Raw genomic sequence first — 22,253 nt, 5'->3', positions numbered from 1 at the left:
TACTGATTGATTGGCAAGTAGTCTCTGATTGGCTGAGACATTGCCATAGAGAAAGCAACGAGGCACAATCGGCTCCTTAAGCTGCCAGCTTATTCAAAAGAGGTGCAAGGCTTGAATATATTCTTTTTGTTTGTGGAGAACCTTGCCTATGAATGTAGGTCACCGCTAGTAAGAGTAAATGGGTTTGTTATGAGCTTGACTGATTGAGCCTGACTAAATTGGTTGTTTTTTTTTCGGAGTGCCGAGACAAACAATCACCAGCAGCTCCAAGAAACAAAAATTGTGCTTCCGAAATCTCTTGATATCGATTCCGCATGGATAAAGCGCAAGCACCTCGTCCATGTGCTATTCACAGCAGAAACCCTTTATTAGTGCACTCAGAATTGTTTAGTAGACGCTGCCCAATTGTGGAATCACTAGATTGGTCCCTGGGGCAAGAGGGATGAGAGGGTTGTCCTATGATGAGACTATGAATAAAGTGAGCCTTTACTCTCTGGAGTTTAGAATAATGAATGGTAATTTCATTTGAACATACAGGATTGTCAGATAGTTTGACGGGCTAGAAACTGAGAGGTTGGGTGGTATTTAATGAAGGTGACGTGGGTCTCGTCCGCTGGCAGAGATCCCGCCAATCAGAGGCCAGCACTCTATTGAACAGCAGTACTGCCAGGGAGGCAGTGGCTGCAGCTGGTAGGACACCCACCTGAGGCCTATTAGTGTCATTTGGTCTCAGGCCACAGGTGAGGAACCGGCTTGGGGGTGCGGGGTGGGGTGGGAGTTGGGGGGGTGGGGGTGGTGATGGGGGTTGGGAAAGAGAGGTGGGTGAAGGATTTCAGTAGCGAGGGCAGGGAGGAGGCTATCAGTGCCCCTCCCTTCCTGATTTCCTGATGCTGGGTCCCTCAATCAGGCACTGAGTGCCTTTGAACAAGGGCCCCCACCATCTGCCCACTGCCAATTAAACCCCAGGAGCCAGCAAGTGACCCCACACAGGTTTGCTTGTCTTGCTCCCTGCATGGTGAGCCTCCCTACACACCACTGGGTTAAGAGTATTAATTGCCCACTTAAGGGCCTCAATTTGTAGTGGAGCAGGTGGGACATCCATGGGCCTTCCCTCCACAGACTTAAGTGGTGTGGAGGCAGGAAAGCAGTGAGGACCCTACCCTCTACTCTTCTGCCTGATTAAATGCTCCCTACCAACAAACTCGCCATGGGGGACTGCATTAAATTCTGCCTGTTGTTTCCCCCAGCTAGGAAATCTAGAACATGCGAGCATGGTCTCTACATGAGAAGTCACTCATTCAGGACTAATATGAGGAGAAATTCTTCACTTTGGAATTGTGTACCCCAGAGGATTGTGGATGCACTGTTGTTGAGTGGGTTTAAGACAGCGATGAATAGATTATGATCTCTCAGAGAATCAAGGGATTTGGGGTTCAGGCAATACAGTGAAGTTGAGGTAAAAGATCAGAAGATTGTGTTGATTCCAGAGCAGGCCTGAGTGGAAGAATGATCCACTTCTACACATGTTTCCTATGTCCTTATGAAGAGAGGAGAGATCCGTGCCTTACACAGTTATGGGGGTAGCTGTCATATTACTACTTAGTCCACAATAAGAGCAGCACATGGATAGGAGGAGGCAGAGAAATGTGAGGAAGGAGAAGCAGGAATTTCCATAGAAGATCCTGTCCAGTAGGGTGTTCCAGAAGCATCCACTTTGGTTTAGTCCTGAATCAGGAGAAGTGTATCAGGAGAAGTGACAAAGAAGGCTGTGCTTCATCAAGGAGGCTGTCACAGAGTTGTGCCACCTCCTTCAAAACCGGATAAGGATGGCCCTTCCAGTGGTTGTGAAGGTAATAATTGCCTTGAGTTTCAATGCCTGTGCATCCTTACAGGCCGAAGCAGGCAACATCAGTAACATCTCACAGTTCGCCATGAATGAATGCATTAGGGAGGTCATGGAGGCACTGTACACAGGAGAGGAGACTTTATTCTCTTCCCCCTAGGAGGGAACAGAATGATGAAAGGACACATGAAGAGATAGCAGGTCATCATTGTCTGTAAGCATGTGGCTCTGCAGGCCTTCCAAACAATGGGGAGCAATTTGGGAATTGCAATGGTTACCACACTCTGAACATGCAGTGGTGTATGATCACGCCAAGAAGTTCTTCTTGGTGAATGCCTGATATCCTGAGAGTCCCCGTGATAACTTTATCCTGTGTCAGTTTGCCATACCTATCTGGCTGAAAGGCAACGACACGAGCACCTGTTGAGTGGCAGTGTTGCGAGCATTAATGCTATCATCTTGAGAGAGGACAACAGATTTATGCTTCATGAAGCCTCTTCACTCTCATAGGATGGCACCTCAGCAATTCGAGTAATCCTAGGAACACAGATTGCTGGACTGCTCTAAAAACCCATATAGTTCCTGTTGAGCACTGAGATCCACACCCACAATGGCAGCAGCCTGAGCATGGTGGATCTCATGGACCTCTGTCTAAGTTCCATTGCAGCAGTAAAATATCAGGAAGCCTCCGCCTGTGTTCAGTGGAAGCTGAGACAGTGGCCAGCAGATGCACCATCATGAATTGGTCTGGCAGAGCTGTTGTGGAGTTACCCACTATTTCCACAACAGAAAGGAATGGGCTCCAAGCTCTTTGTGATGTCCTGTGCCATGTTAGAGCCAGACTCCTCCATACTTCTGTACAGTCACTGTAGGATTTCTGGCACACCTGCCAATGCACCAAGTATCTCGTTGTGCATCGTCATCAGTGCTTTCCTGTAGCCTGCCCCAACATAGTCCTCATCTGAATCTCCTGTTGCAGAACTCATTTGTGACCTTCCTCTCCAGGGAGTTCTCACACGAGCTGACCTATCCCTCTGACTGCAGCCCAGTGGCTCACAACATATTGAACCAAACTCTGCTCTAGCCTCAGCATTGACACATTGCTTATATCTCAGCTGGTGGCTGTGTAAGATTGAGTGATGGTGCCTCCTCTTTGCTCTCAAGGGCTCATTCTTCCTCTTCCTCATGGATTTTTGGAGGTTGAGCAGCAATAAGCTTTTGGCTCTCTAGGGATGATTATAGTTAAGGAATGTGGATGGGGAGAAAAACAAAAGTTCCAAGGTCACTCCACCTGCAGTTTCCATTTCATGACACTTCCAATGGCCTTGGCAGTACTGGGTACCACTGGCTCTTTGACATTGTTCCCAATGATTCATTGGTCCATCAGCTGAGGGGATGTTGGCATGCTAATCCTCTGTCAGTCCTCTGACTTGATCCATTTGACCCACCTCATTCCCCAGCAAGGCCTCCTACCTCATTATGCCAGAGACACACTGATCAAGAAAATTCTCCTGAACTCACTTCAGCATCACTCTGATTGAATGCATTTATACATTTCATGTCTCACACACCGCTCAAAACACCACTCCCATCACTCATCCAGCGTCATACCATAAAAGTCAGAATTTACCAAGTAAGAATGCTAAATTGGCTGTGGGCCAATTTCAATGAGGTGAGGCAGATCTTTCCCAAAAAAATAGAATCAAAGACTGAAAGGCAAAATTGTAAAGGAACATTGGGCTACTATGAAAGATGAGAGAGTTCAGATACAGTTGGTGCATTGCCATGAAAGGGAAAGGTAGGCCAAGCAAAACCAGAGCTCCTTGGATGACAAAAGAAAGAGTAAGATGGAGCAGAAAACTGTGCAAATGGCAGATGACAGGTTGATAATACAAACCAGAACTAGGCTGAATATAGAAAGTGGTGAAGTGAAAAAGAAAATCAGAGAGGCATTGAAAGAGTATGAGAAGATACTGGCAACTATTATAAAAGCAAATCCAAAAATCTTCTAAAGGCTGTAATTTTGAGAGGCTCTGCACCTCTTTTCTGATATGGGAACGGTAGTCGTGAGACTACTTTAATGAGATAGTCAAAACAGTTTTATTAAGTTTCATGCAAACTACGGCAATAAACCCAGGCAGTGACTTACAGTTTAAAGCAGGCTATATACTTTCTATAACAAAAACAGAATTACCTGGAAAAACTCAGCAGGTCTGGACTCGAACTCAAGTTCTGTCAAAGGGTCATGAGGATTCGAAACGTCAACTCTTTTCTTCTCCGCCGATGCTGCCAGACCTGCTGAGTTTTTCCAGGTAATTCTGTTTTTGTTTTGGATTTCTAGCATCCACAGTTTTTTTGTTTTTATATACTTTCTATATTACTTCTGAACAGAAGAGCCTACAACTTACCTTTCAGCTTTTAGCCTTTGGTCTCGACTCCTCAATTTCACTCTCTCTCTCTTCTTGTGCATTAGGCTCTGATTTTTCTCCACATGACTTTGGTTGGTCAGGTTAATTTTATCCTGACTCTTATCCAATTAACCGCTCCCCATGTCCAGTCATTATCACCCCCATGGTCACTTTGCGTGAGGATACTTTCTTAACCAACCAGGTATAATTCATGTGAACATATTAGCCTTATGTAATGTTTTCCTGCATTCACGATTGTTTTGCTTTCCCTTCTATCCCAAAACTTCTACATTTGCTGGGACCGTTTTCACAGGCTTCAACATTCCCTATTTTTAGCCTACACAAACAGCCTTCAAGGTCTCAATTTTTAGCTGCTGCAAGCATTCTTGTAACTTGGCACATTTTGCCCAGGGTTCCATTATCCCCATACCTTGGCATCAATTTATAATATGTCTTATTTCTACATTTCCTACCTTGCTATAGGTAGGAAAAGGGGCTTTATAAAGCCCAATGCTACTAATCTTACAAGGCATATAAATAGTGAAAATGCAGTAAGAGGAGGAGTGAGGCTGTTCAGGGACCAAAAAGGGAATTTACGCATGGAGGCAGAGGGCATGACTGAGGCACTAAATAAGTACTTGCATTTGTCATTACAAGATGCCACAGTCAGAGTGAAAGAGGAGGTAGTTGAGATTATGGATGGGCTAAAAATTGATAAACAGGAGGTATTAAAAGGGCCCTCTGTACTTAAAATCAAATAATTCACCAGGATTGTATAGGATGCAATTGATGATGCTGAGGGAAGTAAGAGTGGAAATTTCAGAGGTACTTTCCATATATCGTGGGCATCCAATGGGAGGACAAAGTGCCCAACACTTACGTGCTTCAAAAACAGAAATGTCTGGAATTGAAGTCCTCATCATCAGACTCCAGCTCAAATGAAGTGGACATGCAGTATGTATCACTGACAATAAAATCCCTAAGGCAATCACATATTCACAACTTAAGCTTGGTCACCACCTGGAATTTAGGCTGAGACTAAAGTTCAAGGCAAACCTCAGGAAATGTGGCAAGTTCATCAAAAACTTAGAAAAAATGCACTAGAAAGAATTACCTGGAGAGCAATCTCAAATTCTGGCATTGTTTCCTTCAAAAAGCAAAAAAAGGCAGCAAAGGACAAAAACAAAGCTAGAAAGAATGGACAGTCTCAACAAAATTAGACAACTCATTCTTTTTGCAGAAAACCATTCAGATCTGCAACCATGCTCCTCGGCCACATTGTAAAGCTCAACACATGATTCTATTGCAAGAAATGGCCATCTCTGATAATGAGCCGTGAAGAGGACTTTCCATAATTTTCTCTTAGATATGGGGGTGGTGTGAGAAGGCTGGAGACTTGCAAATATTACATTCTTACTCATAAAAGGGTGTAAGGATAAACCCAGCAACTATACACCAGTTAGTTAAACTTTCATTGTGGGAGAGCTTTTAGAAACCATAAGCTGGGACAACATAAACCTTCACTTGGACAAGTGTAAATTAATTATGCTACAACTAGTCCCCAGGCAAGGTCCCCCAATTTGTTAACTTCCTGAACAGACCCCAGTTTTGTTATGCTGTCAAGTGAGGAGGAATGAGCTGGCTCCCCTTCTTTATTCAACTCTTTCAGCTGGTCTCAACAAGGTTAATTTAAAAGGGTTCCCTTCCTCCTTGGTTAACATTTCCCAGTCCAAAGGTTTTATTTTTTAAAAAGAAGCCAGTTTAACCAGGTTTTCTTGAGTCAAATAAAGAGTAAGTTTATTCGTTACTGAAACACAAGAAAAGTAATAAAAATGCAACACACATACACACAGATCAGAAATGGGAAGTTAAGAGTCCAAACAATAGTTAAAAAACCAAACAAATAAGACAGGACTTTGCCTCAGGGAGAAGTGCACTCTTTCGCGTACAAGACCGCAACTGGGGATTCCCTCCACCCCCCTGGAACAGGAAGCGCATCGCACTTCCCGTCGGGGATGCCGATGCCACTGGGTGGGCCTTAATTGGCCTGCCCACTTAAAATGGCGGCGGGCCCTGTTTCAGTGGCGGGGGTTGGCTGCCTGCCCACCGCCAAGCTGGTGGGGCCTGTCTGCCATCCAAGGACAAGATTCTACCCATTGGTTCTGCAGGATGATAGAAGAGGCTATCCTATTTCCTTTTTGATTGTCACTTCTGCTGATCCTTGCCTCCAGCAACAAAGAGAGAGAGAGAGAGAGACTTGGTCTGCAACTATAGTGGTGACTGGTTGGTCCACTTGTGCTGTCACTCTCACAGCACGCCAGCACACACTGCACTGCTCTACAGCTAGTTTTTTAAGCCATTTTTTTCATATATATTCTAGGAGAGGAAATAGTCATCTTGCATTCATATCAGAATTATTTACACATTCTGAGATATAAATCACAGGGGGTAGATTTTTGGGTGACTGCTGAGACATGCAAATCAGTATTTTGCCTCCGCAATCACAGGACATTAAAGTTCAGTCTTTTGCATCTTTCCTATCTCCCTTTCAAGTGTCCCTACTTGATGAAGGCCATGACACCTTTTTAGGTGCCACATTCCATATTCTCTCAGGACTGGTCTGTCAGTATAATCCACACAGGATTTTTCCAGAAAGTGGCCACTTTACATTATCAGCTATCTTTTGCTCAGTGTCCTTGCTTCCATGCCTTTAAAATCACACAAGTATTCCTTAAAAAGTTCAATATGCCCTAAATAATTTATGGTTGCAATCTGCTTTTCACGACAATTGGGGAAAACCAATGTGGATTTTTAAAATGCAAATTGTGTTTAACTATGGCGTATATGGACTTCCAAAAGATGTTTGACAGCACACCACATAACAGACTTGGCAGCAAAGCTGAAACTTGTGGAATTAAAGGGACAGTGGCGGCACGGATATGAGGTTGGGTGAGTGTCAGGTTACAGACAGTAGTGGCAAATGGTTGTTTTGTGGACTGGAGGTATATATATAGTGGTGTTCCCCTGGGGTTGATATTAAAAACACACTGCTTTTCTTGATATGTACTAATGACCTCGACTTTGGTATACAGGGTACAACTTCAAAACTGGCAGATTCACAAGTATTGTGAACTGAGGACAAGGATAATGATAGACTACAAGAGAATATCGACAGGCTGGCAGAATGGGCAGATACATTGCAGATGAAATTAATGCAGAGAAGTGTGAATTGGCACATTTGGTAGAAAGAACAGGGCAGGCAATATAACATAAAAGAGACAATACTAAAGTGAGTGCCGTAATAGACAGGTCAGGAGGGAACGTGTGTAAATCATTGAAAGGTAGAGCAGGCTGAGAAAGTCTTTAAAATGCATATAGGATTTTGGGCTTTGTAAATAGAGGCATAAAGTACAAATAAGAAAGTTATGATGAGCCTTTTTAAAACACCAATTTGACCTGATCCAGAGTATTGTGTCCAATTCTGGGCTTCACACTTTAAGAAGCATGTAATCATGTCTTAGAGAAGGTGTAGAAAAGATTTATGAGAATGGAACCAGGGATGATTGAGGGACTTTAATTCAGTTACATGGATTCATTGGAGAAGCTAGGACTGAGAGGAGATTAAACAGAAGTGTTTAAAATCTTGTGGGGCCTACAGACAGAATAGTTAGTGAGAAACTTCCCATTGGAAGAAGGGTCAAGAACCAATTAAGGATACCAATTTAAGCTGATTGGCAAAAGAACCAATATAAAAACTTTTTTATGCATTGAATGGTGGAGGCTGGTAGAATTGGGCCTTTCAGAAGATAATTAGATAAACATCTGACTATAGCCCTACAGGGTTTGGCCAAAGAAGTGGGATGAGCTGAGTTACTTTTGCTGAGAGCTGGCACGGATAGATGTTCCAAATGACCTCCTTCTGTGCTGTACCCAGCCTATCATTAAATATGGTATCTCTCCCAGCGGTCACTTGTTTGACCTGCTAGTGCTTCCAGGGCAGCGTCACTGAAGCAAGGAGCATTTTCTCAGGCATGGTACAAATCTTCCTTGGACTTGAGTGTTTCAAAGTGGTTATCCAACAGCCTTCTGTCCATTACTGCAGCTTCCCTTTCAAGGGACTGTGCCTTTAAAAAAGGAAAATTGCCTGGAGCACGTAGTTTGATTTCAACACTGGTCAGCCCCTTGCAGTGCAGAGAGCCCACCTGCAGAGCCATATGGAAGAGTGTAGCATGTGATCCACACATGGCTATGCCACAACCATTGAAATGAGGTGGGTGCACAATTTTAATACTGACCACCTCATTTGCAACCAACATGGACAGGTCACACATCACAATCCTCACACCCAAAAATAGGGCTGGCCAATTTCTAGCTCCTAATGTTTCAACCAATCTGGAGAGATGTGTTACATGTACTGAGTACTGGGAATGTTAGAAATCTGAAGAAAATAAGAACAGAAAGTGCTGGAAATACGTAGCAGGTCTAGCAGCATCTGTAAAGAGAGAAAGAGAGAGTTATTGGTTAGGCAGGACCCATCATGGGTAGGACCCATCATGGGTAGAATGGAAAATCTGGTGAGGCAGCCAAAAGTTCATTGACTTTTGGTGGACTGGAAAATCCCAGCCATTGTTTCAGGTCAATGGCTTTTCATCAGAAGTTTAATGATCTCACATCGGTGGACAAAATGCCATGTTTTGTTTGAATCCAGAAGCTGTGCATCATGGATTGTGACATGACTGGTCATTACTCAGGAAAACCCTAGAGGAAATTCCCAAGGATTATGTCAATGTGCAGAGTTACATTCCTCTAAGCTGCCTAAACACTGAGACAGACCAGGAGAAGCACCGATGAATTTCTGCTTTTATTTTAGATTTCTAGCATTCTCAGTTCTCTGATATTGTAAAACATCTCTCTAGATTGGTTGAAACATTAGGGGCTAGCCCTATATTTGGGTGTGAGGGTTGTGATATGTGACCTGTCCATGTTGGTTGCAAATGAGGTGGTCAGTATTAAAATTGTGCACCCACCTCATTTTTATGGTTGTGGTATGGCCATGTGTGGATCACATGCTGCACTCTTCCCTATAGCTCTGCAGGTGGGCTATCCACACTGCAAGGGGCTGACCAGTGTTGCAATCAAACCATGTGCTCCAGGCAATCTTCCATTTCTTAACTACACATTGAGATATGAATTTCACATTCCATCAATGTGAATTTATCTATTTTCTGCATCAGCAATTTATATGACGTTTCTGACCATAATTGGTTATTTATATTTCCAAACCAAGATGGGGCATACTTTCCTGACCATAACAGATCATCAAGTGTTTGCACAGCTGCAAGATATAAATCTTAAATCACTGGAAAGGAGAGGAAATGAACTCTCCTCTACAATGCATTCATTCTGCAAGTTTAGTATCAGTAAGAAGCAACATCAGGGTCTGAAATATCTCCAAAAAAAAGCGAGGCTACCACCTTGGTACTCAGATTGGACACAGGTTTTCAACTATAGCCACACTTACATGCCTGGTTCCTGATTTACAAAAAAGCAGAGTACTAAATAATTGATAGTTATTTCCCCATTTGCTTCCACTTAATGATCTTAATGATCTTAACATTTCTGATGTTGAATAAGCAATGATGTCCTACAGTTAGTAAAACAAGTGTTTTAAACACTTATTTAAGAGGTAATAAGATCATGAAATGCTCCAAAGTAAGTTTGCCTAATTTTTAGTGCCAACAGCATCTCAATAAAAGGCATTAAGTGATTTAATAACAGCATTACATATCCTCATTGTCATAAATTCTACTGTCCTTGCAAAACTCATGCAAGGTAATGATAGATTATCAAGGAGTTTTGATGAATGAGTGGATATTTGAAGCTATCAAAGTCTGTTATGGCTCACAAGGGAAGTATGCTGTATTCTGTTTAAAATGTTCTGGCTGGAGGGCAACAACTGGTGCGATGATATAGTTGTTTTTGGAAATTTGTTGTTTCTACTATTCATGTATTATTTGGAGGAGAAGAAACTAGACTGAATGAGATTTATAGCATTCAGAGGGATCAGAAAAGAATAAGTGGCTGAGTCAAAGAATAGCACATTTATTTTTAATGTAAGATGATACATGAGCCTAGCTTGGAGGAAACTGTGGCTCATTCAGACAATTCATCTGACAATGCAGGGGCAGTGGAGGGGTTGAGAGATGCTGAGAAGGTAGAGCTGTGTGTATTCATGGCCCTGTACAGGGTTGAAATGGCACAAATCAGAGACACAAAAAACATTCAGTGGAAATTGTCCCACATTTGCACAAAGTGTAGTAGCGGGTGGGTAAAAGGACATTTCAGCTGCAATGGTGGCTGTATGTGCCATATCGTCCCATTCCCAGTCACGGCTCATCAATAATGCATTCCCAGGAAACATATTGAATTGATGGTAGGGTGGCCCCTGATTCGCTCACACTTGCATCACCTCAGGCCGTCAGTAATCCGGGTGTCATATTTAAAGGGTGCCCCTCCACAGATCTAGCACTATCTAAGGGATCAGATGCTGCTGCAAATTTATGGCTGCCAAAGAGAAGAAACATGCTGCCCCCAAATTGACTGCCTACTGGATGCAGTGGAAGCCCGCAACGAAGTCCTCTACCCCCACTCTGGATGAAGACCAGCAAGCAAGGCCGTGTCAGCGGTGGTCAGCACCAACACCCTGCAAAAGAGGACAGCCATCCAGTGCAGCAAGAGGAAGAATGATCTCTGATCTGCCAGGGTAAGTCACTCTTTTCATCATTCTCAACTCACACACTCTCAAACCCATCACACATCCACAGGGATCTCACTCACTGCCAGTTCAAGGGACATTACCATTCACTCTCACACACACCTTCATCTGCCCTGTGGATCGTGTCCTCATCCCATTCATGGCACCACTCACCATTCACACATGCCAGGCATCCTTCTCATCTGGCCTGGTAGGAATCCTGCTTACACTCTCACCATCTGTCTTCATGCAGGACAAACTCGCAAACTAACAACAAAAGGGAGAGGACACAGACTGGTGGAGGAATGCCTGACACCCTATGTGCACACCCCCAGGACCATCCACCCAAGTGACTCCAGGAGTGTCAGGCCCATCGAATCCCTTGTTACTGTGACCCCTGCAGCTCCATCTTCACAGGCTGAGGAGGGTGCCACTGCCACACAGCATGAACCTGGAGGCAGGTCGATGTCCTCCAGATCTTGACCCTCCAGAGGACACCAGCCAAGTTCATCACAGACAGGGCGTAACAGTCAGCAGGCTGCCTCCAGCTCCACTGTGGATGTCTGGGAAGCACCAAGACATAGCAACCGTGTTAGGAAGGTGAAGAAAATGTAGTTGCGCAGCCAGGATACAGATGTTAATCACTTGTACATAATGTTCACTATTGTAAATAAACTCCCAAGAATGTCTCCCTGCCTTTGGCTTCTTGTTATAATGAGCAGTGTTCGTGTCACTCAGGTGTGAAAGCTTGGTTCCTGCACAAGATAAAGGTAGGTGTCTCAGTCCACGGCCTCTTCCCTGTGTAATATGTAACCTTCAGACCAAAGTGATAGTCCGACTTCATGCTCACTGGACACATTAGTGATGCCTACTTTGATGGTGCTTGTCGTCACTGCCAGAATATTGTGGGTAGGCATCACAGAGTTCCCTCGTTCTCTGTGTGCTCTCAGCACCTTTGAGGTGGGGCTGGTTCTCCATCTCTTCAGCATCTGTGACCAGTGATCCTGTGCTCCTGATGGGGGCAGGTGCTGAAGGCTGACAAAGGATCAGGAGTATTTAACACTTCATGGCTGCATCTCCATGATATGACCCTGATTACAGAGCACAATCGAGCTGCCCTGAGCCAGACAGGAGTCAGACATTCTCAGAGACAATGTCAAGATCTCTGGAGTGTCCTCACTGCATGTCATCACCATCCTCCTGGAGTATAGTGACCATTAGGACTTCTGCCGTGTCTCCATGACATGAGTCTGAGCACTGAGGGTATGTGTGCTGTCATCAGCCACACAGGAATCAAACATTCAGACGAAAGGTGAGGATGTCAGGACTGTCCTCACTGCATCTTGCCATTATCTTCCACGAACCTTGCAGCTATGAGGGTCTCCCAAAGTGCACCCACCTCGTCTGGCCAGTGCAATGGCCTCACCGCCTGCATCTTTGCCTTCGAGGAACTCATCATCGTCATCCCCTTCGATGTCCTCTTCATCGGAGGATACGGGCAACTCCTCCATCGCCTCCTCAGACAGGTCCTCCTCCTGTTGCAGCACCAGGTTGTGGAGCGCCCAGCAAGCTACAATGATGCACGACACTCTCTGGGACAGTATTGCAGTGTTTCACCAGTTCTGTTGAGGCACCGGAACCTCTTTTTCAAAATGCCTATCACTTGCTCCACCAAATTCTGGGCTGTAGTATGAGCCTCGTTGCTCTGCTGCAGTCTGAGGTCGCCGCACGGACATCATCAGCCACGTCCTCTGTGTCCCAGAACAGCCAATCCTGCAGCCTCTCTGGACCCTGGAAGGTGACAGGGATCTGAGACCTGCTAAAAATCAAGGAGTTGTGGACACTCCCTGGGTCTCATGCTTAGACCTGTAGGATGTGTTTGTGGTGGTCGCACACCAACTAAATGTTCAATGTATGGAACCCTTGCGATTGACGTAGTTGACTGATTGTTGCCATGGAGATCTAAGCACCATGTGAGTGCAGTCGATGGCACCCTGCACCTGTGGAAAACCGGAGATCTGCACAAATCCCAGTGCTCTTTCTTCCTGGCTTTCCTGGTCCTGGGCAAAATGCCCAAGGCTCTGTGCCTTTACGGAAATGGCTTCCATGACCTTCTGGATACATATGTGCTTTGAGGTTTGCAAGATCCTGCACAGGTCACCTGTAGAGCCACTGGTGTAAAAATTTAAGGGCTGCAGTCACTATCATGGCGACTGGCAGTGGATGCGCTCCATGTCCCTGTGGAGCCAAATCCTGCAACAGGTAGCATATGTGACCGACGAGTTCTCCTGACACACATAGTCTTCAACAACACTGGTTCTCGGTCAACTGCAGGAATGACAAGCATTGTCTGTAGACCCTGCGTCTAGTGAGGCACCTACGAGCAACGGCTCACTGTGGATCTTCAGTTGTACGCACAGCAGGCCATGCTGCCCCTTCATCTTGAGGGAGGTATATCTCCCTTTGCCAAGTCAGGAGAATCCGCCACTCTCTTCTTCTTCTCTGCTCCCTGTAAGCTATGAGGCATACCACTAAATCACCAGATGCCATGATTCTGATGTTCTCCTCTTGCAGGGTTAAAGAGAGAGATGGGTGGGTGAGCACAGGTGTACTAAGAACCTCTTTTGCATGCAGGAGAGTGCTGGCCACCACTTGGATGGCTAGTGTGTATTGCACTCATCGGCTGTTTGAAACTCCACCCTCCTCCGCCCCACTCCACTTGACCGATTGGTGGCAGCTTCGACCATTGGACTGCATGCTATGCTCTAAGCTCAGGCGCAGGCATTCGCCTAACCCACACTGCAAGGCTGCACTGTTAGCTTGAACCATAATGGATACTGGTCCAAACCTTAATAAAGACATTACAAGGGGCTGTGACACCTCCACCAGTGACTACATGATGGCCACCTTTTGCAAGGGGATTGTACTTCTTGTCCAATCGGCCAATTGCTCAGCTGCCTCCTAAAATGCACATCAATTTGCAGTCTGTGCCCGAGGGGCAAAAAGTTTTGGAGCATTTGGTGGCACTTTCATACTTTAGCGTTGCTTGATTGGGCAGAAACGCTTTAGAGGCCCGACTCCATATATGTCAATGGAGCTGCAGCTGAACGGTCTCAGCTACAAGAGTGCTCACTTTTGACAAGCTTTCCCGAGTGCATGGTCGCTTCTTTCACCACCCTCTTTCCCCTTTGCCCAGGGATGTTCTTGAGTATTTCCTTCAGTCTGTGCAAGCCTTATCAAGGCAGTCATAAAGCACGCCATTCTGAAGTCATGCAGATGGGTGTGGTAAATTTGACGTGTGGGGATGATTTCAGCGAGAGGGGGCTTATAATTGGACGCAACTGTATTGAAATGACATTCCCAACATGCGGCAGCAGGAAAAGCGACCCGCCGTTGATGGATGGCGTGGACAATTGCAAACTGGTTTCATGATGGTGTAAAACCGATTTTTGGCCATCTCGCCATATTGCCATCCCCCTCCCCAACCCCCCACCCCCTGCCACCATGATGTCCAATGCCAGTGGGGCTGGAAAATTCCAGCCATTGTCTATAAATATGACCATCATGCACTGTCGCTCCTCATCAAAATCAACTCCTCATTCTTCAGGTTTTCATACAATCAATCAGAGCATCTGCCCACAGTGTTAATTGTATGCAGATGATTGGCATTAACTGGTGAGGCATTTGTGCTGTTATATAATCGAACCGACTGAAACTGTTGAATGAGGAGGTGCATGTTTGTAATGTGGATCTCTGTAACAGAATGCTTACGAAAAATATCTGTGAAGATTGGCTCCAGTTCTATCCTCATCAGCTGGCTTTCTGGCGAATAACATCCTCCATTGTCCAGCTATGTTTAGAAGATGCTCTTCTCAAGGAACTTCCACTTGCTACATTGTTTAAAGATACTGACCCAAAAGCCCTTCGGTAACATTGGCCACCGCCACCACCAGTAGTGCCATTTTTTACTGTCGTAGTGGATTATTTTAAAAAATTACCAAAATGTTCCCAACACAATGTACAAATCAAGTGCATAAAATGCATTGAATAAATTGAATAATGTATGAATTATGCTTGTGTGGTTTTATCTGCATTTGTGCTATTGTGACGTATAAATTACCTCCCTTTTTGGAAGGAGTAATTGACTTCTATATTCCGATTGGGTGTATCTCCAATGTAGAAGAGAATTGAGTAGCATTGAGAAGACTTTGCAAATCAATCAGTCATGCTTGGAATTGTAGTGATCTACTTTCACCCGAGTTTGGCGCAACCTGCACTTCTTGCATGAAAGCAAGGAGGCATCAATCCCTTCAACTGTGTGACATTTCTCTTTAAACCTTAACTTCAGGTCTACGATCCTGGCCTGCTGCTCTCAGTAATGTCCAAATCCACTACAATTAGGGGATTATTTGCCTTCCCACTGCTACTTCAGGTGGTTGCCAGTCTCTTAATTGTAGTTCACAGGTGATTCCAAAGGTCAGTGCTGTCCATAATGTACCTATAACCTGGAGCAACTAAATTATGATTAAACCAAACAATGCTAATTCTCCCAAAATATTTTGGTAGCTTCTGCTTTACCCATGAATAACACACCAAAAATAATTTCTGCAGTGATATTACAGTAAATAAATCTTGGTCACTTATTTAATTTCCAGGAAAAACAATCTAAAGATATAAAGTGTCCTTGTTGAAAGTCAAAGCGTTCTTGAATTTTGCTTGACAGCATTTTTTGGTAGTCTCTGAAATGATGTTTGTATGTACATCTGCACAACATTAAGTAGTTTGAAAGTGCACCCCATTGCTAAGACATATTGTTACTTAATAGAATATCACTAAGAATGTCGTCTGGCCAGTAAAAGTTCCAATGAACATTTCTACTTGAAAATGTAACCTGTTTCTCTTCCAGGTCCTGAGTAACTCACTGAGGGTAATTCTCATCTTTGCCCCTAAGGTCATAAACTGGTAGAGAGGATAGCCCATCTGTTACAGAACATGTTCAGTTATCACTTCGTTCAACAACCAACAATATTATCCAAAATGTTCCAGCCCACAGACATTTTCCATCATACTTTTAAGGTGTACAAATGATTGATTGAGAAAGGATCCCACCTCTGTCTTCAGATAACCTGGTTGTACCTGCTGAAATGTATAGCCTAATGGGCTTGGGAGTTGGTGTAGTTTCAGGTGGTTTCAAACTCAGGTCTCAGGCTCGAATCAAGTAAGTTACTTTACCTCTGCCATATCACAATGAGATTTTACTTACTTGGGACATATGTTTTCTCTGACTGTGTTTTTTATTTATGTTGATTACCCAATTCCCTAGTTATGCTGAATCTGGAGATAAGTGATCCATTCAAAGTTTTGATGTTTAGTACTGTTTCAAAATATACAGTTTGGAATCAATCTGGCTTTATTTGAAAAGAGCTTAGCTAAGCCTGTGGGTCATTGAAATGAAACATTAAGCCTACTTTCTCTCTCCACAGATCCTGGTTGAATAGCTGAATGTTTCCAGCATTTTCTGTTTTAATTTCAACTCAGTCTTTAATAAGCTGAATAATGAATGGACACTTTTCCTTTATGAAACCAAGTCAGTTTTCTGGCTTGTAACCTGTCGTCTACTGTTGTGTTAATAACTATAAACCAGATGTGGCTTTAGATTTTATTTTTTAATATCTACTGGGTGATGAGGTTCAGCATGTTTATTTTTAAAAATTCATTCACAGGATGTGGGCTTCGCTGGCTAGGCCAGCATTTATTGTCCGTCCCTAGTTTCCCTTGAGAAGGTGGTGGTGAGCTGCTTTCTTGAACCGCTGCAGTCCATGTGGTATAGGGACACCCACAGTGCTGTTTGGAAAGGAGTTCCAAGATTTTGACCCAGCGACAGTGAAGGAATGGTGATACATTTCCAAGTCAGGATGGTGAATGACTTGGAGGGGAACTTCCAGGTGCTGGTATTCCCATCTTTCTGCTGCCCTTGTCCTTTTAGATGATAGTGGTCGTAGGTTGGGAAGGTGCTGTCGAAGGAGCCTTGGTGAATTCCAGTGCACTTTGTATATGGTACACACTATGGCTATTGTGTGTCAGTGGTGGAGCCAGTGAATGTTTGTGGATGTGCTGCCAATCAAGTGGGCTGCTTTGTCCTGGATGGTGCCAAACTTCTTGAGTGTTGTTGGAGCTGCACGCATCCAGGCAAATGGGGAGTATTCCATCACACTCATAATTTGTGCCTTGTAGATGGTGGACAGGCTTTGAGGAATCAAGAGGTGAGTTACTCGCTGCAGTATTCCTAGCCTCTGAACTGCTTTTGTAGCCACAGTATTTAAATGGCTATTCCAGTTCAGTTTCTGGTCAATGGTAACCCCCAGGATGTTGATAGTGGGGGATTCAGTAATGGTAATGCCATTGAATGTCAAGGAGTGATGGTTGGATTCTCTTTTGTTGGAGATAGTCATTACCTATCACTTATGTGGTGCGAATGTTACTTGCCGCTTGTCAGCCCAAGCCTGGATATTGCCCACGCCTTGCTGCATTTGGATTTGGACTGCTTCAGTATCTGAGGAGTCATGAATGGTGCTGAACATTGTGCAATGATGGGGCAGTAATTGGCTGGGTGGGATTCGTCCTGCTTTTTGTGTACAGGACATACCTGGTAATTTTTCACATAACTGGGTAGATGCCAGTGTTATAGCAGCTTGGAACAGCTTGGCTAGGGTCGCGGCAAGTTCTGGAGCTCAAGGCTTCAGTACTATTGCTGGAATATTGTAAGGGCCCATGGTCTTTGCAATATCCAGTGCCTTCAGCCTTTTCTTGATATTACATGGAGTGAATCGAATTGGCTGAAGACTAGCATCTGGGAATGCTGAGGACCTCATCCACTTGGCACTTCTGGCTGAAGATTGTAACAAATGCTTCGGCCTTACCTTTTGCACTGATGTGCTGGGCTCCTCCATCATTGAGGATAGGGATATTTGTGGAGCCTTGTCATGCAGTGAGTTGTTTAATTGTCAACCACCATTCACAATTGGATGTGGCAGGACTGCAGAGTTTAGATCTGATCCATTGGTTGTGGGATCATTTGGCCCTGTCTATCACTTGCTGCTTAAGCTGTCTGGCATGCAAGTAGTTCTGTGTTATAGCTTTGCCAGGTTGACACCTAATTTTTAGGTATGTTGCTGTTCCTGGCATGCCTTTCTGCACTTTTCATTGAACCAGGGTTGATCCCCTGGTTTGATGGTAATGGTAGAGTGGGGGATATGGCAGGCCATGATTGTGTTCAAGTACAATTCTGCTGCTGCTGGACCACAGCGCCTCATGGATGCCCAGTCTTGAGTTGCTAGATCTGTTCAAAATCTATCCCATTTAGCACACAACAAAATGGAGAGTATCCTCAATGTGAAGGCGGGACTTCGTCTCCACAACAGATGTGCAGTGGTCACTCCTACTGATTCTGTCATGCAGACAGGTTGGTTGAGACATCATGGGGTCCGGAGTCGATGTTGAGGACTCGCAGGGCAACTGTGCGAACTCTGCTCAACCTGTCCTGCCTGTGGGACAGTACATACCCAGGGATGGTGATGTCTGGGAAGGTATGATTGCATGAGGAATCAGGATTATGAGACAGCACTAGCCCCAGATGTTAGGGAGGAGAACTTTGTAGGGTTGACAGGGCTGAGATTGCTGTTGTTGGTTCCGATGCCTAGGTTGATGCTAAGTGGCCCATCCGGTTTCATTGAGACGTTTTGTGTTTTGATTTTGATACAACTGAGCAGCTTTCAGGGGGCATTTAAGAACCCGGAGTCACATGTAGGCCAGACCAGGTAAGGTCTATTATAAGGGCATTGTTTTTACAGCAACTGACAATGATTTTGTGGCCATCATTAGACTTTAATTCCAGATTTTTCTCGAATTCAAACTCTACCATCTGCCGTGGCGAGCATTACCCTGGGTATCTGGATTACTAGTCCAGCAATAATATCACTATGCCATCGCCTCTGGTATTCAGCTTCAAGTTCATTTATTCAAGTTCCTAACCAATTATTTTTTGTGAAAACAATGTTCAGTGCTTTCTGCAGTTTCTCACATCTATATGAATGAAGTTGTGGTATCTCAGATAGATGTGTACGATCTCTGAATGTTGTGTACCTCTTTTAGAAGCTTCCCTGTGTTTTGATCTTTGTTGTCAAGCTTCTAAATGAAGTGCATGATGCTCACAGATCCTGCATATCTAACAAGAAAGCACCAGCAAGGAATGCCAGATACTATTGTGCAAAACACACACTGCAGGCCAAATTAAGAGAGAAGATTCGATGGTGGGAAAACAAGGCAGATGACATTCAAGCAGCTGCTGATTAAAAATGACCTGAAGGCTCTACGTGAATGTCTGCTATCAGTCTATGGCCCCACAACCAATGGTGTGACAGCATCCTCTCAGCAAATGGCAATCAGCTCCTAACAAATAGGCATGAGATTCTCTCTCATTGGGCAAAGCACTTCAACAATCTCCTAAACCAACAATCCAAAGTGTGCTATGATACTATTAAGTCACTTCCACAGCACCACACTTTGGAAGAACTTGCTCTTGATCCTTCTCAAGCAGTAGTCACAAAAGCCATAAAGCAGCTTTTTATGCAAGTCGCTGGGAGCTGATGACATCCCATCTGCAGTATTTAAGTTTGGAGGAACTGATATGGTGCTTTCACTATTCTCTTCTGCTTAATCTGGAACCAGGGAACTGTGCCCCAAGACTCCATAACTCATCTCTGCAAATGGAAAAGGAGCAAGACAATCTTCGCAGAATATCATTTCTTTCAACAGCAGGAAAAATTCTTGCAAGGGTTATTCTTAATCGGACTGTCGCTCATCTCATTGACAATGTGCACTCAGAACCACAGTGTGTCTTCCTTGCAGGCCGGGGAGCAATAGAAATTCAAGAAAAGTCCTGCAAACAGAATAAGGACCTTCTATATGGTGTTCATTGACCTGGCCAAGATTTTTGACAGAGTAGACCGGGAAGGTCTGTGGAAGGTTCTATACAAATGTGGCTGCCCTGCAAAGAAACTCAGTGTCATTTGCTTGTTTCATGACGGCTTGATGGCCAGTCTGATGCAAAGAGATACATCATCGGATGCCTTTCCTGTCACTAACGGCATCAAGCAAGGCTCCAGCTCTGTTTGCTCTGCCGGCCATTCTCCAGTACACACTCAAAGATCTTGACGCAGGAATACACATTTAACTCAGGAAACACAACACCTCTTCAGCTTGCAAATGCTCAAGGTTTGCTTACTGAACAGCTATTGAGTGAACTCCTGATCACAGATGACTGTGCTCTCATAACACTTACTCCAGGGCACATTCAGCTGCTTGTTGATCACTTTGACCTAGCTTCAGAACACTTTGGCCTGACAATAAGTCTGAAGAAGTCAGATCTTGTTTCACCCCATCCCTGGCCATATACTCCAAGACCCCACATTCACTATCAATAACACACCCCTTTGTTCAGTACAGAAGTTTTACTATCTTGGGGCAGCCTTTCCAATAACACTATGCCGGATGACAAAATCAACCATTGCCTGGCGAAAGCTCAGTGTTTGGCAGGGTCACTCACAGACTTTGGAAAGAGCATGGAGTTTGTCTCAGAACCAAGATCAAAGTCTACCAAGCAGTAGTTCTTCCATCACTTCTATATGGATGCAAGACTACCGGAATCACAAAAACATTTCCATCTTTGCTGTCTGAGATCTATTTGAGACAACAGATGGCAGGACAAAACCCCCAGCACTGAGGTTCTTGCAAAGTGCTGCATACCTCTCATTGAAAGCATGCTCATCAGAGCTCAGTTTCACTGGGTTGGTCATGTGGTTAAATGGAGGATTTGTGCATACCAAAAGCAGTACTCTAAAGTTAGCTGGGCATGGGAACATGCACCACAGGGTGTCTCAAGTTTAGGTGTAAAGGCAATCTGAAAGCCAAGCTCACAGCTTGGAATCTGGATCCCCAAAAAATGGGAAAAACAACCCTCGTAGACCCAAATGAAGAATTCTGTCAGCAAGTGATTTTGACATTTAAGAACAGATTCAAATGCCTTCAGGATAAGTGAGTGCAGCACAATGCCTCTATGCATCCCTCCAACACTGACTTCATATGCAGCATTTGCAATCAGTTATGCAAATCAAGACTTGGCCTAATATCACACATGAGATGACGTCAACTTAGAATGTAAACTGGACTTTTTTTTTGATGAGCACTCATCTGTTGAAGCTATGGGTTTATCCATCATCATCTCAGGTAACTTTGCATATTATTTTGGGAAAAGAAAATCTTTAATTAGATAGTTTAATCAATGAATCAATTTATAATCTTGATCACGATTAGTGAGTAAATGCTGCTTAAAGACGTCCTGTTTGATTAGGGAACTGTGAACATAGAAACATATAGGCTTCATGTTAGCTCTAGAAAAGGACAAGGAGCAATCTGTAGTGAAAATGATAAATGCGAGGTATGCCAGTCAACCCTGCAAAGTCCTCATTACTAACAGCTGAGGGCTTGTGCCAAAATTGGGAGAGATGTCCCTTAGATTAGTAAAGCAAAACCAGGGGCATATTCACACTCATTGAATCAAACCTTACAGATTTCCCCATCAACATTCCTGGGTATGTCCTGTCCCACTGTCAAGTCAGACCCACCAGAGGGAGTGGCACAGTGGTATGCAATCAGGAGGGAGCACACCTGGGAGTCTTTAACATAACTCTGGGCCATCAGGTCAAAGATGAGCAAGAAAACCTCCTGCTGGCCACCTGGCATCCTCCCTCAGTGAATGAATCAGTAATCCGCTATGTTGAACACTATTTGGAAGAAGCCCGCGGGTGGCAAGGTGCTTTGGGTGGGGGAATGTCAATGCCATTACCAAGAGTAGCTTGGTAGCAGCATCACTATCGAGCTGGCTGAGTCCTGAAGGACTTAGTTGCCTCTGGCAGGTGGTGAGAGAACCAACATGAGGGAAAAATCTATTTGATCTCGTCCTTACCAATCTACCTGTTGCAGATGCATCTGCCAATGACAGTAATGGTAGTAGTGACCCCTGCACAGTCCTTGTGGAGGCCAAGTCCCATCTTTACACTGGATACCCTCCATGTTGTGTGGCAATACCACTGTGCTAAATGAGATAAATTCAGAACAAATCTAGCAGATGAAAACTAGGCATTCATAAGGTGTTGTCGGCCACCATCAGCAAAATTGTATTCAGTCACAA

General features: G+C 44.3%; 1 non-coding gene across 1 annotated transcript; it reads right to left on the bottom strand.

Annotated features, from left to right (window-relative positions):
* Positions 1-234: 234 nt before the first annotated feature.
* Positions 235-369, bottom strand: LOC121275538. The gene has a single exon (XR_005942501.1). It is a non-coding gene; the product is annotated as a U11 spliceosomal RNA (small nuclear RNA).
* Between the last annotated feature and the right edge of the window lie 21,884 nt (positions 370-22,253).

The sequence above is a fragment of the Carcharodon carcharias genome, chromosome 2, assembly GCF_017639515.1.
Source record: "Carcharodon carcharias isolate sCarCar2 chromosome 2, sCarCar2.pri, whole genome shotgun sequence".
Classification (NCBI taxonomy): Eukaryota; Metazoa; Chordata; class Chondrichthyes; order Lamniformes; family Lamnidae; genus Carcharodon; species Carcharodon carcharias.
This window is presented reverse-complemented; position numbering and strand designations above follow the sequence as displayed.